Source organism: Anguilla anguilla, chromosome 1, assembly GCF_013347855.1.
Source record: "Anguilla anguilla isolate fAngAng1 chromosome 1, fAngAng1.pri, whole genome shotgun sequence".
Taxonomy (NCBI): Eukaryota; Metazoa; Chordata; class Actinopteri; order Anguilliformes; family Anguillidae; genus Anguilla; species Anguilla anguilla.
In genome coordinates this window covers 85,615,175-85,632,799 of record NC_049201.1, presented here as the reverse complement: position 1 = coordinate 85,632,799, position 17,625 = coordinate 85,615,175, and the positions used below count along the sequence as shown (strand labels likewise).

Below are 17,625 nucleotides of genomic sequence, written 5' to 3'. Positions count from 1 at the left end.
ATCAAACAAATGGTCAGGTCTGACTGAAAATGTGCATCATGTACCACATCCTAATAACAAAAGACAACTTCCTGCCTTGTAACTGAGCTAATTTCCTACACACTCATAAGAACCTCCTCCTGCAACCCCGTATCACACTCAAGATATTTAGCTGTAAAAATAAACTGAGCCACAAATACCACAGGTAGTAGTGCCATTTCAGGTGTTCCTGAGTGGTATACACAGCCATTGGTAGTAGTGCCATTTCAGGTGTTCCTGAGGGACATAAGATTTGAAAGTAAGCTTTACAGAATGTGTTCTGATATCATATGTCATCCTGAAACAATAAGTAATGCCAATTCATACAGTTTCACTACTGCATATTCTGCCTGCTGGCAAGCAGAATATAGAACTGTCCCATTTTTATCACTTAATATTTTATGTACACTGTAGGGCAAATGTAACTGGACAGTTGGTTCTCATCGTTAAGCATCCTGCTAGCTACAGCAGGTAACAAAACCAGGAAAGATCTCAACCAAGCACTTACGCTGAGTTCCATAAGTTTGCCTCTCAAGCTTAATGTGGTAAAACATATGTAACTAAATAACCACAAGGAAATATGCCAAAATTTACCATTTACAGTCGTGCAAATATTGCATCTAGTAACGTGCTTGCAACCATAGCACTTATCTCTTTGAATGCATATGCAGTTAAATCAAACAAAAGCAATCCTTCCCACATGAATCATGGTTTACCACAATAAAGTCTATTGTTCTCACTGTAGAGTGACGTAGCAGTGGAAGTCAGTGGTTCCAGCTAATGAAAAACACTTTTTACTGAGTAAGTGAAACCAAGGGTTGGTCTGATTGGTCATACAGTAATAAACATGCCTGCCTTTTCATGCTAAGTGTAACTGTTTTGGTCACACATGTCTACTGTGCTAAATACAGCTCAACGTTTCCAGCTCATCTCTGTAGCACAGCCTTACGAAGGTACCTACCACAGGCACACCATGTGAAAAAAGTCTTGCTTCTGTAAAATAACTTTTTACCATCCTGCTAATGTATTAAGAATGAAATGAAATGTATAAAGCCAAAACAAACATTCCAAATTATAAAGTTAAATCAATCCCTGTCTATTTATATTATACTTGTTAATCATATCAAATATTTTGGTTGTACTGTAAATAGATTTTTAGTCATAGTAATATAATATATGTACAGTAGAGCATATAAACAGTTACTGAATAATTCTAACAGCTGTGGAAGCAGGCCAGCTAAACCGCTCCCTCTCCACCAGCAGATGGCGCATTAACCACATCACCCCTCCACAGTTTGCCTCTGGCTTCCTGTTACGGTAGAGGTAGAGAGGAGTGTAGGACGGCTTTCTCACAGAGGATTTTGCTGTTGAATCTTTTCGGTGCATCGGTGAAGGTACAAGGTAAGCCATTCCTGTATTATTGGTCTCTCATTTACAAATGAATTTCATCATTATACATGTGCATTGTTACATATTCTGTTAAATGCAAAAGTACTGGGACAGTATTTTTGTTTTGGCTGTGTACTCTAACACAGTGGATTTACACTGTATCAAACAGTTGATTTTGACACACTCAAAGTTTTGGCTATGCCTCTGATCAATTTATTCCGTAGCCTCATGATGGCCTAATTTACTGACATTGACACTTAGTTCTAATAACCTCAACAGACTGCAAATGCAAATTACACACCTAGAATCAACTCCAGACCTTTTTTTAGGTGTCATGTATATTAATTAATGATTGAATGCCATGCAGCTGGTATTCAGCAAGAATCAGCTGAGCAGCCAATTGTCCAATTACTTTTGCTCTTTTAAAATGGGGGACTATTTATAAAAAGGGTTGTAATTCCTATACATGGTTACAGCTGTATACACCCTCAAATTAAAGCTGACAGCCTGCACTTTAACCTCATGCTCAATATTTTATTTACAATGTGCTGGAGTAGAAAAGCCAAAGTAACAGAAATCATGTCACTGTGCCTATATCTTTGCATATAACTATATATGTGTTGGATGGCACGGTGGTGCAGTCGGTGGCACTGTTGCCTCACAGCAACGAGGTTGTGGGTTTGAATCTCAGCTTGAGGCCTTCTGTGTTGAGTTTACATGTTCTCCCTGTATCCACGCGTGTTTCCTCAGGGTACTCCGGTTTCCTCCCACAGTCCAAAGACATGCAGGTAGGCTAATTGGAGGCTTTAAATTGCCCATATGTATGAGTGAGCGAGTGAATGGTGTGTGTGCCCTGCGATAGATTGGTGGCCTGTCCATGGGGTAATCCTGCCTCTCGCACAATGCATGCTGGTATAGGCTCCAGCGACCCTGCTCAGGATATAGATAATGGATGGGCCCTGCTCAGGATAAGCGGGTATAGATAATGGATGGATGTATGTGTGTCCATGGAATCTTTTCACCAAAGGGTGAGCTTGCACTTGCCTGACCTTGTTGTTGTGGCTTGCATTTCACTGACTAACTGGCTAAAGCTAAGTGTTGATCTGAGACAAAAACCAGTATATTTTTGCTCATCGCTGTTTGGTCCGTAGAAAATTTGGTGAGAGCTATGTTTTGTGTGCATTCATATGCAAAATGTGGTAATACACAATTCGTAAACTGAACGTCGTAGATTTACAGTTTAATTTTTAATCATTTAAGCCATTGCATCCTTAGTCAATTTGAAATCACAGTAGCTTTGCAGCCATTTTTCCCTGTTCCTCTTGTTCCTCTGATGTAATTCACACAGTGTGATGTTAGAACTAGTTTGACAGTCTTCCATCCATCCATCCATCCACCCATCCATCATCTATCGTACAAGGGCCATATATTTATCACAAAAGCTGACCCCTCTAACACCAAGAATTATTTATTGCAGCAAAGATATTCTCAGAACACAAAATAATCAATGAATTAAATATAAATGCTTCGCTCTTGATTATAGTAATATACTTGGTGACAATACATGTAGGCCTGCAAAGCAGTATATGGCAATATTAATAAACAATATTGAAATAAGACATCAAGTAATGTACCGTTAAAAAATCAAAAGGATCCTTTCCAAGCACCCAGCACACGTACTAGAGAACAGAATTAACCCTTCTTATGATTCTTGTGATACCAAAACCTCCATCTTCATGGCCGTTCAGTAATAAACGTGCTGGCAGAAATCACAAGCCTTATTCACATTGCGCACAAGCAACATCCGATAAAAAAAAGTATCATATGTGAAATGTGCGCATGGAGAATTACAATAAAATTCCTGTCGTGTGACAAAGGCCTTTTCAATGCATAGTCATCGCTTGAACTACCTCCGGATCACGTATGTTAAAGTAGCAGGTTTTTCTTAAGACTAGCCAACTTTGTTCCATTACATGTTTGCATAAACGTCCTCTTTAAAACAACTTTCATAATCCACCCCTTCTTCTTCTTCAAAATATGGTGTCTGGAAATAGAAAAGGAACACAGTGAAACCATTTCATTTCAGACACAAATGCACAGACGTTATACTTCCTGCAGTTCCAGAAAAGCTTGTATAGAGATGTTATGCCTCCAGGGTTGTGCATGTGTGCATTACCCCATTACTGTGCAAAAGATTACCTCTATTCATACTTTCTGTTGTAACTGTTTCCTATGGACCATGCAATTAGACACTATTTCACACCAGGCACAAAGAGCCTACACAATATTTAAAAAACTGTCTCCAGGGGAGGCATAACCAGATATTAATCATAGGGATGCCAATCATTTTGAAACCTACTGTATGTTCTGCAGAGAAAAATTGTATTACTCAATAAAAACTCTTTGTGTCTGAAAAATTGTGTTAAGATAACAGCATGTGGCTCCCCCTTACGTTAGAGCTGAAATTGGGCAGTGTAGCACAGTGGGCAAGGAACTGGGCTTGGATATCTATTACTGGATAGGACACTGCCATTGTACCCTTGAGCGAGGTACTTAACCTGAATTGCTTCAGTACATATCCAGCGGTATAAATGGATGCAAGGTAAATGTTGTGTAAAATGTTGTGTAAGTCGCTCTGGATAAGAGCATCTGCTAAACGCTGTAATGTAATGTAAAATATGCCCTACTGTATGCTTTCATTTTTTTTACAGTCATTCTACTCACTTTCATGAAGGGTGCCAATAATTCTAGAATTGGCTGCTCACTTAATCTAAAATAGTATGTTTTTTAAAACCCAGAAAGAACTCTATTCCTTTCATGTGCTTACAGGCAACATTAAATTATTGAACTTACCTCACTGTTAACATAAATGTTATCACCCCCGGGAGTGGACGGATCTTCAACAGGCCCCTTTCCCCTGCTGCTAGATGGCATTAAAGACAGTCAATTCAGCATTATTCATTCATGTTTAATCAGATTATGAGTTTGAATATTGTGTGTACTTTAGAGACCTACCGGGATTTGGCTGGCGCTATGTTTTCCCGTGTTCCCACATGCTGGTCATCACTGTGAAAATAAAACAAGAAATGACACGCGTATTACACACCCTAGCCCTTCGCCGCGGCAACACCCAATGCACATTAAGCGTGTGTGTCATGCAAAATTCACCGTGAGCCAGACAGAAAACTGCAGATAACAGACGGTTAATCAGCAAAAGTGAGGACTATTGATCGCCGACTGAAATCTCCACTGCTTAGATAGTGTGTGTAGTACCCCACTCCCACGGCACCACCTACTAGTTCAGCTCGTATTTGATGTGGAAAATGTGACTCTTTGCCACATTAAGAAAGAGCTGTAGTGGGCTATGCTGGTCAAGAGTCTGACAACGATTTGTTGACATGCCTTAAAAAGCCAGACATGTCAGTATGATTGTCTGGAGCTATTACCTACTTTTTAAACTGAAATCATCCTTGTCAAATTTGCGTGCTTGCCTGCAAGTCTGTATGTACATTCTTGAGGCGATTTTTAAGAATAAATTTGCAGTTTTGAAAAAATGATTATATTTTAAAAATGGATTTTGCTAACCAGCAAAAGGCAGTTGTTTTGTGGCTTGTGTTAATTATACAAAAAACATTTGAACCAGTGTTCCAAACAATTAGTTCAAGCTATGACTAGGTAGAAATTGGTAGTGAGTGTAGCATGAAACCTAGTTATATAATTAAATGCTCCTTTTGGACCGCATTTAATTATATAGCTAATTACCTATGCAGCTAGTTACTGTTTGCTGTTAATTAATAGTATTAATTTTTGTCTATACTGAATATGTGCATTTTTCTGTTGCATACTTTGGAGACTTACAGGCCTGCAGTTGAGTAGACAGGGTTTATCTTTACTTCCACACTTTAAAAGCAACAACAAAAAAAAGTTATACATGTTTCATTTGCCACATTTGAATTAGCGATTTCATATGCTAAAACATAAGCGTAGGTAAGGTTAGGGCTACGGTTAGGCTAAAACATAAGCGTAGGTAGGTGGGCCTATGATGTGACATCCTCTGAGCACTTCGGTTTGCATTTCGTACCAAATTCATCCAAACAACAGCCAGCCCAGTTTCAGGGGATAATCTATATTAAATGTAAAAGGCATGTCAAAGAATTGACAAAGCAGAGGGACATTTATAGGAGCAAAAAGAAACGAAACATACAGCATACAAAAAGCAGCCTGCGGGTGGCTTGCATGTTGATGTAATCAGTCCACCAGTAATTATTAACACGGCTTCATAAGCATTCCAGTATGTTGCATTTACGTACACGATCAAACTGAGCACTTACTGCAACTGCAACATTGTACTGTGTCGTTGTACAAGTCCTGTACTCCCTTTGAAAAGTGAACGGTGCATTTTCTCACTTTATATAATATGTGTTGCAGTACCTCTTCCTTTTAAAACATATCTCGGGGGCATATATTATGAAATTTCCAGTCTGATGTGAGGGGTTTTCTAAATAACACTTACCATTTTTTTCGTCTTGAACATTTCCACAGCAATAAAATAACCAATATGAGCACAAAGGCAGAAGCAGCCGAGCCTGATAAGTAGATGGCCATCAGTACTCCTGTGAGGATAAATTCCAGATTAATTGGGATGGCAGGTCTGCCATCCCACCAAGTTACGCCTTAAGGATAAGGGTATTGCTGATGCCTTAATTTACTTGGTTGAGAGTTTTACTACAGAGGAGGTTATTAATAGGCTGGAAGGCATATTCAGAACACAGAATGTCTCAAAATATTCATATAGAGAATAAAGAAGTACTGGATTATTACAGGCATTTAGCTGACGCTCTTATCCAGAGTGATTTACATTGTATCCAATGATACAGCTGGATATATACTGGAGCAATGCAGGTTAAGACCAACTCCTTAGCCATTTTACTACACTGCCGCCTACTGGATAAATTACATTAACTAAAGACAAGTCCTTGGCCCTGATGGCATATACCCAAGAGTACTCAAAGAGTTAGTTGAGATCATCTGTAAACCACTGGCAGAACGTTTTGGACAGACTTTAGAAACTGGAGAAATATCAGTGGACTAGAAGCAAGGTAATATAATGCATATATATATATATATATATATATATATATATATATATATGAACTGAGAAAAACCGCTTTGATAGTGAAGGAAAATGGTAAAGCACCTCCTCGGTTGGTTTCCAGGACCCTTGTTTCGTTCCCATGTTTGTTGCTGGCGTAGCAGGACACCACATCAGTAAGGCCCAGGTGGAAATGCAGTATGTGAACAGTGGCGGAGTCCTGTCCATCTGTGCTGTGGAAGCTGCTGCTGTTTTCAGTTTTGCCATCTGCAAGTTTCCACTGGACTCTGCTAGCGGGCCTGGACTCCACCAGGCACCGGCAGTTCACCCCTGTGATTTCTGCAACACAGCCTGATTGTGCTCCAATGCTTGCGGGGTCTGGAAATTATTAAAGAATTCCTATTATTATTATGATTATTATTAGATTTTTTAAACTACAGTTTTCAATTTATTTAAATACTGTGCCAAATGTATGTCTGCATAACTAACTAGCCAAATTTTAATATAAAAACTGAGCATCTGCCTTTGTGCACTGCTGATGATGTTATATCAAATAAATGGAAAAGTTGAGGCCTGACAATAACTTACACAAGTTCATGTGGAGATGAAACATACACAGCAATTTTAATTCAATTTGGACCTCATACAGAAAGACATCTGTAGTAGTCATTTAAAATCAACCAGATCTCTCCTGAGATCCTTGCTTCATTTTATTTTTATGTCAAAACACTGATAACTGGAGACCCATCAAACACTGCAAATGTGTACTCAACACATCTCTTCACCTGATATATGCTCAGAAAGATGGTCATTACGTATTCATTTCAGGCCAGACGACAAAGACGTGAAGGCCTGTGTAACTGTCCAAATGAAATGTTTTGATCTGCACTTACACTCCACGCTGATCTTGGCCGGAGTGGAGTTCTTGTGCCCCTCTGTGTTGATGGCTGCACAGTAGAGAGCTTTAGTGTGTCTGGACACGTTGTGCAGTTTGTAGATTTGTTCCTCTGACAGCAGAGTGCCAGTGATGTTGTACCACTGGTAGCCGTGTGCAGGAGGGTTACTGTCAGTGGAGCACTGCACCTCCACAGCATCTCCCTCCTTCACCACTGTGGACTCAGGCTCGACCTCCACACGGACTGGGGCATCTAGATGAACGACACGGTTTTCAGATGACTTGAAATTATATTTAAATGACTCAACAAGTCACCGCAAGTGGTACAATCTGGACCAGGGCATTAGTATTTTTAACGCCAACTAAAATGACCAGCATCTGACAGAGTTCCTGTACCACTCTACCAACGGTTAATGTTTGACTCTTTGAGCCGCAATGCAGTGGCTTGTTCATACACTGTTACATGTGTGATTACTGTGTGAATTATGTGTGAAACTAGACATGATACGTCATCTATATCCAGATGTGTTTTATGTCATAAATTAGCTGATCATAATACTACGAAAGACATACAAATCAAACAATGAAATATGTAACTGATGAAATCTGGAACAATACAATTAATTGTGAAAATGTAAAATATTTTATCCATTTTTTTCTGTGCCTATTTCTTTAGCTTCCAAGGGTTGAAGATCTGTTTTGGAACATGTGATCTAAATTCATTCTTTGATAAAAAGTTAAAGTAAAAAAGCATTGGTAGCAGTCAGTTTAAACAACTAAAAATAAAACTGTTCTCAGAAAAGGGGAATTGAATTGTTACTGTAAGTTTCAATTTCCAATAATGCTCTGTACTACATTCAGAGTTAAAAAAAAAAAGTAATAAGATGCTATCAATGTGTTAGTTCTCATTTTGAAGAATTGTGAAATCCTTCAGGCTTTGTGCAAAAACATGTAAAAAAAAAAAAAAATGCCCACTTACATGCCACATTCAAAATTTTAGAAGATTGCACAGATGTGACCTGCTGATACTTTGCTGTGCAAGTCAGATGCTGGTTGTGGTCAGAGTTTGTGGCAGTGAAAGGTTTGAAGTCACTCTCCATTGGCCGTTGGGCAGCTCCTCTGATTGGTTGGTGGTTGTTCCACTGCGGCTCCAGATCAGGTGAGGCAGCTCCGTGGGACAGGAGTGAGACAGAGCAGGAAGCAGTCACAGCGTCACCTGCTTTGACCTCCCCGCTCACGGTCAGCAATGGGAAGGCTGGAGAGTCTGTAGTCAAGTGAAAACAAGCATCTAATAAACCGCCATCTGTAAGCTACAAGTTCCCAATGAATCATTTTCAGTTTTTGGTCACCTAAGTGAGCTGTCACATTTCTAGAGAATAAAGTCATAAAAACATATTTCCAATCACAGCTGGTCTCAAGCATGCAGTGGGGCTTTCAACAGCCAAAGTGCACAGACCTAAAAGGAACTGCTTATGTTTTACAATGACTTTAACCCAGGATCTTATCCGTATATACTCATGATTTTAAAATAAGCCACATAGAGAACACTTCTTCAAATGCACCTTGGACATCAATGGAGACCAATTTACCTTTGTAAGAGTACTTATCAAAGTCACAAATCTCTATCCTAAAAATAAATGGGCCATTGTCCTTTTTTTTTCAGGTGATTAATTCTCAGTGAACAGTCTTTTCTTGCAAGATCCCCAATCAGATTTGTCCGGCCCCTGAATTCTTCCAACACTTTAGAGGAGTCCAGGTGATAAATGTATATGTCTTGATTTGTCGTGTGCCATATTCCTGTCAGGTCTGTAGGCTTTATTTCACGGTCTGGGTAATTGAACTTGCAGGGAACCACGACACAAGATCCCTGCAGTGCTGATATTGTCTGCGGCACTTCTGCTGTCCAGGTGGAGGTGGTGTGAACATTTAACACTGGAAAAAATAAATAACAATCAAAGTGTGATGTTTTGAAAAGATGAAGATCCCTTGTACGCGGAGCCAAGGGACTTCAAATTAGCCTTCCTGGCTAACTCACATTTACAGAAATGTTATTAATACACATTTTCCATGTCAAATAAAAAAATTTAAATAAAATAATAATAATACATGAGTGGTTCCCAACTCTGTTCCTGGAGGTTTTCACTCCAACCCTAACAAAGTGCATCTCATTCAGCAGCTAGAGATCTTGTTGAGCTGCTAATTATCGGAATAAGATGCGTCAAATTAGGGGTGAAATGAAAATCTACTGGTCGGTACATTTCCAGGAACGCAGTTGGGAACCACTCACATTCATATTCCAAAGAGATGGACAGGTATCGCTCATGGAATAATTATCTCACTGAAAATGGGAATACGATGTTTGGGAAGAAATCACGTTTTAGAAATCATCCAGCAATGTTGTTGGAAACATGATGGGGGTATTAACATCAAACAGTATTGTACATGCAAATTAGCTTGCACACCTGTAGTGAATCCTTAGCATTCAGACTGCCATCAGCACACAAAACCATTTCACTGACGAAGGCATTAAGAGAGAATGTTTGAATCTGTTAGCTTCATCTTCACTACAAATTTAGATTTTGGATCTTTTCAGAATGTAGATTGACTGAGGCATGTCGACCGAGGGTTGTGTTTTGAAATGCCAAGATTCCAAAGAACACCCATAGGTAATTGGTTGCTTAAGATATGTGAAAGCATTGTGTGTTTGAGTTTTAAAAAAAACATCACAGGGCATGCCACACTGACTGAGTAATTCCTACTTTTTATTTTTCATCTCTGATGTTGACTGTTGGATGCTGCCTCCACGTCAGGAAATTGTTTCTGTCACCCATGTGTTTACTATGACCTTCGTCGTAGATTCAAACAATGTGTGGTCTTTGGCAGTGTAATATATTCTTTCCATTTCAAGTGTTATATAAAGCAGAAAAGCTGAGGGAGACTGAGGTAACCTTGTCAAATAATTTGGGTCTTTTTCTGCGCCTTACCTTTGAAGAACAGGATGTGAAATAACAGGTATTTAAGCCATTCTTTGGGTCCCATCTGTTTCTGACCACACAACCTGTGGGCCAAAAATAAAAAACCCTTATATAAAAGGGTTAACCTTTACCCTTATGTAAAATGTGATCATTTACACTACCGTTGTATGTAGTAGATACAGTATTGGTGCACAGAGCCAACGTTAAAACCAATTTAAAAATAAATGTTTATGTTTATACTGCCGAAATCCGTCCTGCTAGAGTGGATAAGTATCTGCGTTCATTTACTAATTACATACCACGTTAGATTTTAAACTTTTCCCTGTGTGGAAACTGGTCTTTGTTTTTAGGTTGTGTTAGGTTGCGTTGGGTTTCTTTGTTTTTAGGTTGTTGGGCTTCACTTTGATTCTTAGAATTGATAGATTGCGATTATTGCACTATTACAGACTGTGAACCTCTGTAATCAGCGCGTTATTCGACTCAGGTTTTCAGTTGCTAATTAGGTACACTCGGAGCGACGCTAGCGTCGCTCCCTCCTAGTTTATGAGCCAGTTCCCCATTCCAGTCTGTGCTCTCCCCCTCAGAAGGCGCTTCCAGCGACGTGGCCCCCCTCGACAACGGAACCCCTCTAACCTCTGCTACCCCCCGCTGACCCCCTGTGAGAACTTTACGGTCACAGGGGGGCTATGGAACTGCCAGTCTGCTACGCGCAAGGCAGACTTCATCTCCGCCTATGCCTCCCTCCTATCCTTGCAGTTTCTTGCCCTCACAGAGACCTGGATCACACCAGACAACTCTGCCACTCCTGCTGCCCTCTCATCCTCCTACTCCTTCTCCCACACCCCCCGGCGATCTGGCCGTGGTGGTGGTACTGGTCTACTGATCTCCCCTACCTGGAAATTCTCTGTTCTCCCCCTCCCTGACCTGTCTATATCCACTTTTGAATTCCATCCTGTCTCTATCACCTACCCTGCTAACCTTTATATTATTGTTATTTATCCCCCGGGGCCCCTGGGAAGCTTCCTGGATGAGCTAGACACCCTGCTCAGCTCCTTCCCTGAGGACGGCACCTCGCTGATCCTCCTTGGAGATTTTAACATCCACCTAGAAGCCTCCCAGTCTGCTGCCTTCCTACCACTACTTCACTCCTTTGACCTCTCCCTACAACACTCTCCTCCAACCCACAAGGCAGGCAACCTCCTAGACCTGATCTTCCTGAGGACCTGCTCCAGCTCCAATCTTACGGTTACCCCCCTGCATACGTCTGACCATCATTTCATCTCCTTCTCCCTCCCCCTCTCTCCACACCCTCCCTCTCCCCCTCCCATCCCCACTGTCACTGTCCGCCGTCACCTCCGCTCCCTATCACCCTCTTCTCTTGCTCCCAGAGTGACTGCTTCCCTCCCCCCTCTTCAATCATTTTCCAAGCTCCCCACTAACTCTGCATCCTCCACCCTAACGTCATCTCTCTCCTCAGCACTCGACTCCCTATGCCCCTTCGTCCCTAGGCCAGCACGTTCATCCCCTCCCAGTCCATGGATGTCTGACATCCTACGCACCTCCAGGGCCACCCTCCGCGCTGCTGAGAGGAAGTGGGCCAAATCCAGGGACCCATCTGACCTCTCAGCCTATCAGTCTCTCCTGACAGAGTTCTCTTCTACTGTCACTGCCGCTAAGGCAAAATTCTACCAAACCAAAATTCATAACTCCATTTCTAACCCTCGTCAACTTTTCTCTATTTTCTCTTCTCTCCTCAGCGTGCCACCTCCTCCACCCCAGTCTTCCTTCACTGCAGATGACTTTGCAGCATTCTTTGATGAAAAGATTGCAGACATCCGCAGCTCCTTTGCCCCCTCTGCGTCCTCCGCCCCCTGTTTCTCCACATTTTCTCTCCTCTCAGACACTGAAGTCTCCCAGCTTCTGCTCACTCACCGCCCTACCACCTGCGCCCTCGACCCTATCCCCTCATCTCTCCTTCAAGCAATCACACCAGACATCCTCCCTTTTGTCGCCTCCCTCGTGAACTCCTCCCTATCTTCTGGATGTTTCCCCTCATCCTTCAAGAAGGCCCACATCACCCCGCTGCAGAAGAAACCCACACTAGATCCTTCAGTCATTCAGAACTACCGCCCGGTATCTCTCCTCCCTTTCCTATCCAAAACACTTGAACGTGCTGCATCTAACCAGCTCTCTGCTTTCTTCTCTGAGAACAACCTGCTTGATCCCCACCAGTATGGCTTCAGGCCTGGCCACTCGACCGAGACTGCACTCCTCTCGGTCAGTGAGTCACTCCATGCCGCACGAGCAGCCTCCCTCTCCTCTGTCCTGATTCTTCTAGACCTCTCCGCTGCATTTGACACTGTGGACCACTCTACCCTCCTGTCCTCCCTGGCAGCAACAGGGATCCGCGGCACAGTCCTTGACTGGATTGAGTCTTACCTCTCTGACCGTTCCTTCCAGGTTGCCTGGGCGGGTAAGGTATCACCACCCCGTCCCCTCACCACCGGAGTTCCCCAGAGCTCAGTCCTTGGTCCCCTTCTCTTCTCCATGTACACCAGATCCCTTGGCCCTGTAATATCTGCCCATGGCTTGTCCTATCACTCCTATGCCGACGACACGCAACTCTTTCTCTCCTTCTCCCCATCGGACACACAGGTCCCTGCCCGCATCTCCGCTTGCCTGAGGGACATTCAGAGCTGGATGGACAATCACCACCTGAAGCTCAACCCGGGAAAGACGGAGCTAATCTTTATTCCTGCTCTATCCTCTCCCCTCCTCGACTTTTCCATTTCCTTAGGGGACACTGTAGTGACATCATCACCCTGCGCCAAGAATCTCGGAGTGATGACGGACAACAGGCTGTCCCTCTCCAACAACATTGCAGCAGTAACCCGGGCATGCAGATTTTTCCTATACAACATCCGGAGAATCCGCCCCTTTCTCACCACCTACTCAACCCAGCTCCTGGTCCAAGCAATGGTTCTATCCCGCCTGGACTACTGCAACTCTCTCCTGGCTGGACTACCGGCATCTGCCACCAGACCCCTGCAGCTCATTCAGAATGCTGCGGCTCGTCTGGTCTTCAACCTCCCCAGACACTCCCACGTAACTCCCCTGCTCACTACCCTCCACTGGCTGCCTGTTATAGCTCGCATCAAATTTAAAACAATGGTCCTAGCATACCAGGCAGTCAAGGGATCAGCCCCAGCATACCTCCACAAGATATTCAAACCCTACATGCCAGCCAGATCCCTCCATTCTGCTACCTCAGGACGCCTAGCACCTCCCCCTCTTCGCACCTGCACTTCCAGAACACGTCTCCTGTCTGTTCTGGCCCCACGATGGTGGAATGACCTCCCTGTGGAGGTCAGAACAGCTGAGACTGTGACCCATTTCAAACGACGACTGAAGACCCACCTCTTCAGGCTGCACCTCTCCCCATCCCTCCCTTCCCCCCTGTAAATGACTAAACTTAGGGTTGTAACTAGGCAGCTGTTTCATAGGTGACTTAGGCGCATCAACTGTCTTAACGACTACTTGTATTTTTATTTATTTTTATTTTTCCATAGATTGCGTTGTTGCCGTTCTCGTTGTTAGTGTTAATCAGTTTAACCATCAGGGTCCAAGTTGAACTATGCGGTTGTTCCCTGTACTTGGACCGGTACTTCTCTCTAGGGGTTTCGTCATACTTGTTCCTGGTTATGGTTATACACTTTGTTGTACGTCGCTCTGGATAAGAGCGTCTGCCAAATGCCTGTAATGTAATGTAATCCATGTCCAAAGATCTGAGGTCCCAAGAACTTCACATTAGCGATAGTCACTAAAATGCAAAACAAAAAACATTTGTAATGTAATTTAAAATTCTTAGTTCAGCCTATGTCAGCTATCTAAAGGGTTGTACTTCAAGCAAAAAACAAATTAAAAATCACAAAACTTGTTTTAAAACTGATCCTTGCCGCCACACCATAATAAAAAATTAATAATAAAAATAAAATAAAATAAAATAAATTATATATATATATATATATATATATATACTGTATATAGCCTATATATTAAATTCATAAATTAAAAATGTTAAACTTTCTAAATATTTCTGCCTAAATACTTTGTTTCAGTTTCAACTCGCAATGTACAAACACAAACCATAAGTTGCAAGCACAAGTCATTGCTTATAAATACAAAATACTTTTGGCATTAGTTTGAGCCCATACGGTACTCCTCAAAATACATACTGTTTAAAATAAATTAATTTTGGTAATCAAAAGAAGTGTCGGTAGTCATATACAAGTCCCGACAGCTCCTTCCCATCTCAAGCACTGGCGTTAACTATCATTCGGTGATGACAACTGGCGGATCCTAACTCTGTTTGGGCAAGTGGAATGCCTCATGCAGTTGTCTGATCGGACAAGTAAAAAATAAATGTGATAAATATGTAACGTTATCTGAAAATAAACAGTGTTTGTTTGAGCCGAAGGGGAACCTGTTCCAGTTGAGCTACGCACGTGCGTAACCTTTTTTTTTTAAAATCTAGAGCTGCTGTTATAATGGTACAATACACCTGATTAAAATGGTGACCTGGAGAAACCCGTCGGATGTCGCGGCCGCAAATTGTTGGCAAATCGCCAAAACAGCGCGAATTTTAAAAAGAAATAAAGAATTTTTTAGGGCATTTAAAATGTTTGTGTGATTCAACTACTTCCATTTCCATACTACAACATGGTGATTTTTTTTCCATGAAAACGAAAGGGAAAGTGTTTATTTTTAAGGTTTTGTGAATGTAGTGAGCTAGCAAAACTGAGTTCGGCTACAGTTGCTACAGCTGACAAAGAGGGCTGCATTCTAATGACGATTATGATTATAACGAGGAGCAGTCTCTGCAGTGTCCAGAAATGAATACAGATAACACTAGCAAATAAAAAATACATTAATCTAGCATCTAAGTTAGTTAGGAAATGTTTGTATCATGCTTCTCAGTAGAATTAGAATGTAACAGAACAGAATCTTTAAAGCCATTTTTCTCACTTTTTACTTTTTTTTTTGCACGGACAAGGCATGTAAACTTCATTGAGTGTGAGGGAGACAGAGAGAGAGGGCTTTGAATGTGAACCCAGCTCAAAGTATGATAAAACATTCTAACTAAGTTGTCATGGTTCTGTGTTCCTGTCTGTGTTTTCCTTGTTGGGCCACCAGGTGGCGGCACTTCTGTTTTGTGTCCTGCTTGTACCCTGTGTAATTGTATTATTGTTTTCAATTGTTCAATTATTGCTTTTTGGTTGTCTCGTGGCCTGATTGTTCATGGTGCCCTCCTGTGTCTCGTCAGTGTCTGTTCTATTTAAGTTTCCTTCTTCCTTGACGCAGGTGCTGGATCCTTGGTTGTGTTTGGTCACGTGTGCTTCTGCTCATGTTCCTGCCCTGTGTGTTCCTGCCCATGTTCGGTTTTCCACGTGCTTTTGGACTTTTGGATTTTCTGTGGTTCCTGTGTTTGTAGATTTACCTTGTGTTTTTTTGAAGAGTTGCCCTGCGAGGCCTTTTGTTCCCTTTTTTAAGTAAAGTCTTTTGTTCATATCATTTTGAGTTGAGTTTTTCCCCCTCTGCGTTTGGCTCCTAACCCCCCATGTCACACCCTGACACAAGTACTATTTTGTCATGGTAATTAAGTTAATTTAGCAGAAGAATGTCCCTTTTTAAAGTGCAATATGTAACTTTTCTTGAGTATCAATTTTGGTTATAGTCCTCTATTCTTGAAGATAGAACTTCTAGATGGACAATGTGCTCTTAATTGTTCTCACCCCACCATAACTCAAAATACAGGCCTATTTTGCTTCAATATTTACAAACAATACAAGGGTTAACAAACCTTTTATGGTTTTAAAGCATGTCTAAAACTACTTTTTAGCTCCTGCAAAATGCTATTCCTTGTATCAAGAGCTCATCAGAGCTCAAAGATAGATTTAGATATTTAAAAAAAAAACCTTTAAGAAGTCTCAAGAGGTTGTTAAACTTATGTCTTAAACTTTTTCGCCTTTGCTACACCCCCCCCCCCCCCCCCTTCGGACACCCACCACCACACCCAGAGATCAATTCCACAGGAAACACTGATGTAAATATTTCCCACTGAAATGCACAACATATGACTCCTTATTCCACGAACAGAACTGGTAAAAGCTATCGCACTCACCAAAAAGCATTTATAAAGTGATCACAGATTATTTGTGAACCAGAAATATCAAATAATCGTTGTTATTCAAAAGCTAACAGTAGCATTGTCCTTACCAATGCTTTGATGAATAGAAATGCTGCTTTAAATGTGTTTCACCACAAGAAGGCAATCAAAAGAGTAGAAAAATTTACCGGATTAGGCTACTTACAGATATTCTAGCTGAGCGTTTCTCATATGTTCCACTCGTTATTCTTTCTGACTGAAATTGGAAAGATCATTTCTTCTTCTGAGTTCCTGTTTCATTTCCAATGTGATGTATTTATATCTTACTTCACTTCCCAATTGTTTCAGATGAGTTTGCTGAATCAGGGCCGGTCCAAGCCTTTATGGGGCCCTAAGCAGAATTTTATTTGGGGGGCCCCCCACTGCCTCTGCGCTGCCAGTACTATTGACTATTGTCAATGCTTGATCATTCGCACACCTACTGTAAATCTAACACACCCATTATCAATTTCCTTAGTTGTAGCTGTGTTGCTTACATCATACATATAGTATGAGTACATAGTTGATGGAATAGAATAAGTTTATTTTGCCAACATAAATTGTTATACTCAGCAGAAAGCAATTTGTACACATAAAACAACAACTCTTAATCTATAACTAGCTAATTAAGTCATAATGATATTGGAATATAAAAGCAAAGACCCCACAATGGTACTGTAATTAATGTTAGGCTGTTATCAGTGCCAAGTTTATTGAACAAAAGCTTGTTTTCATTACAGAAATATATACCCAGCAACAAGTTATTTTTACACAGAAGAAAAAACCTTTAATCTTTAAAATTAAGCCAGATTGATGGTGGAATATTTTACCAATAATCACAAAATGCTAGTGTTCAATAATGTTATGCTGTTATCAGCATCAAGATCAGTATACAAACACGAAAACGTTAGCTTGCTTTTATTTCAAACCAACGATGAATAGCTAGCTATCTAGCGGTTAAAATCGAAATTTCTCTAGAGTTTTAATCTAACACATTAGCTAGATTCCCACCGTTAAAATCGAAATTTATCTAGCTAGCTAGTTAGCTAAC

At 41.2% G+C, this 17,625-nt stretch overlaps 1 protein-coding gene and 1 long non-coding RNA gene across 2 annotated transcripts in view; one reads left to right on the top strand and one right to left on the bottom strand.

Moving 5' to 3' along the window:
• LOC118235520 overlaps positions 1-17,625 on the top strand; it is a 253,413-nt gene that overhangs the window by 35,262 nt on the left and 200,526 nt on the right. The gene's annotated exons all lie outside the window — the stretch shown is intronic.
• LOC118236025 lies at positions 3,437-5,240 on the bottom strand. The gene is made up of 3 exons (XR_004766967.1): positions 4,423-5,240; positions 4,261-4,327; positions 3,437-3,451 (listed from the first exon to the last, which is right to left on the bottom strand). It is a non-coding gene; the product is annotated as an uncharacterized LOC118236025 (long non-coding RNA).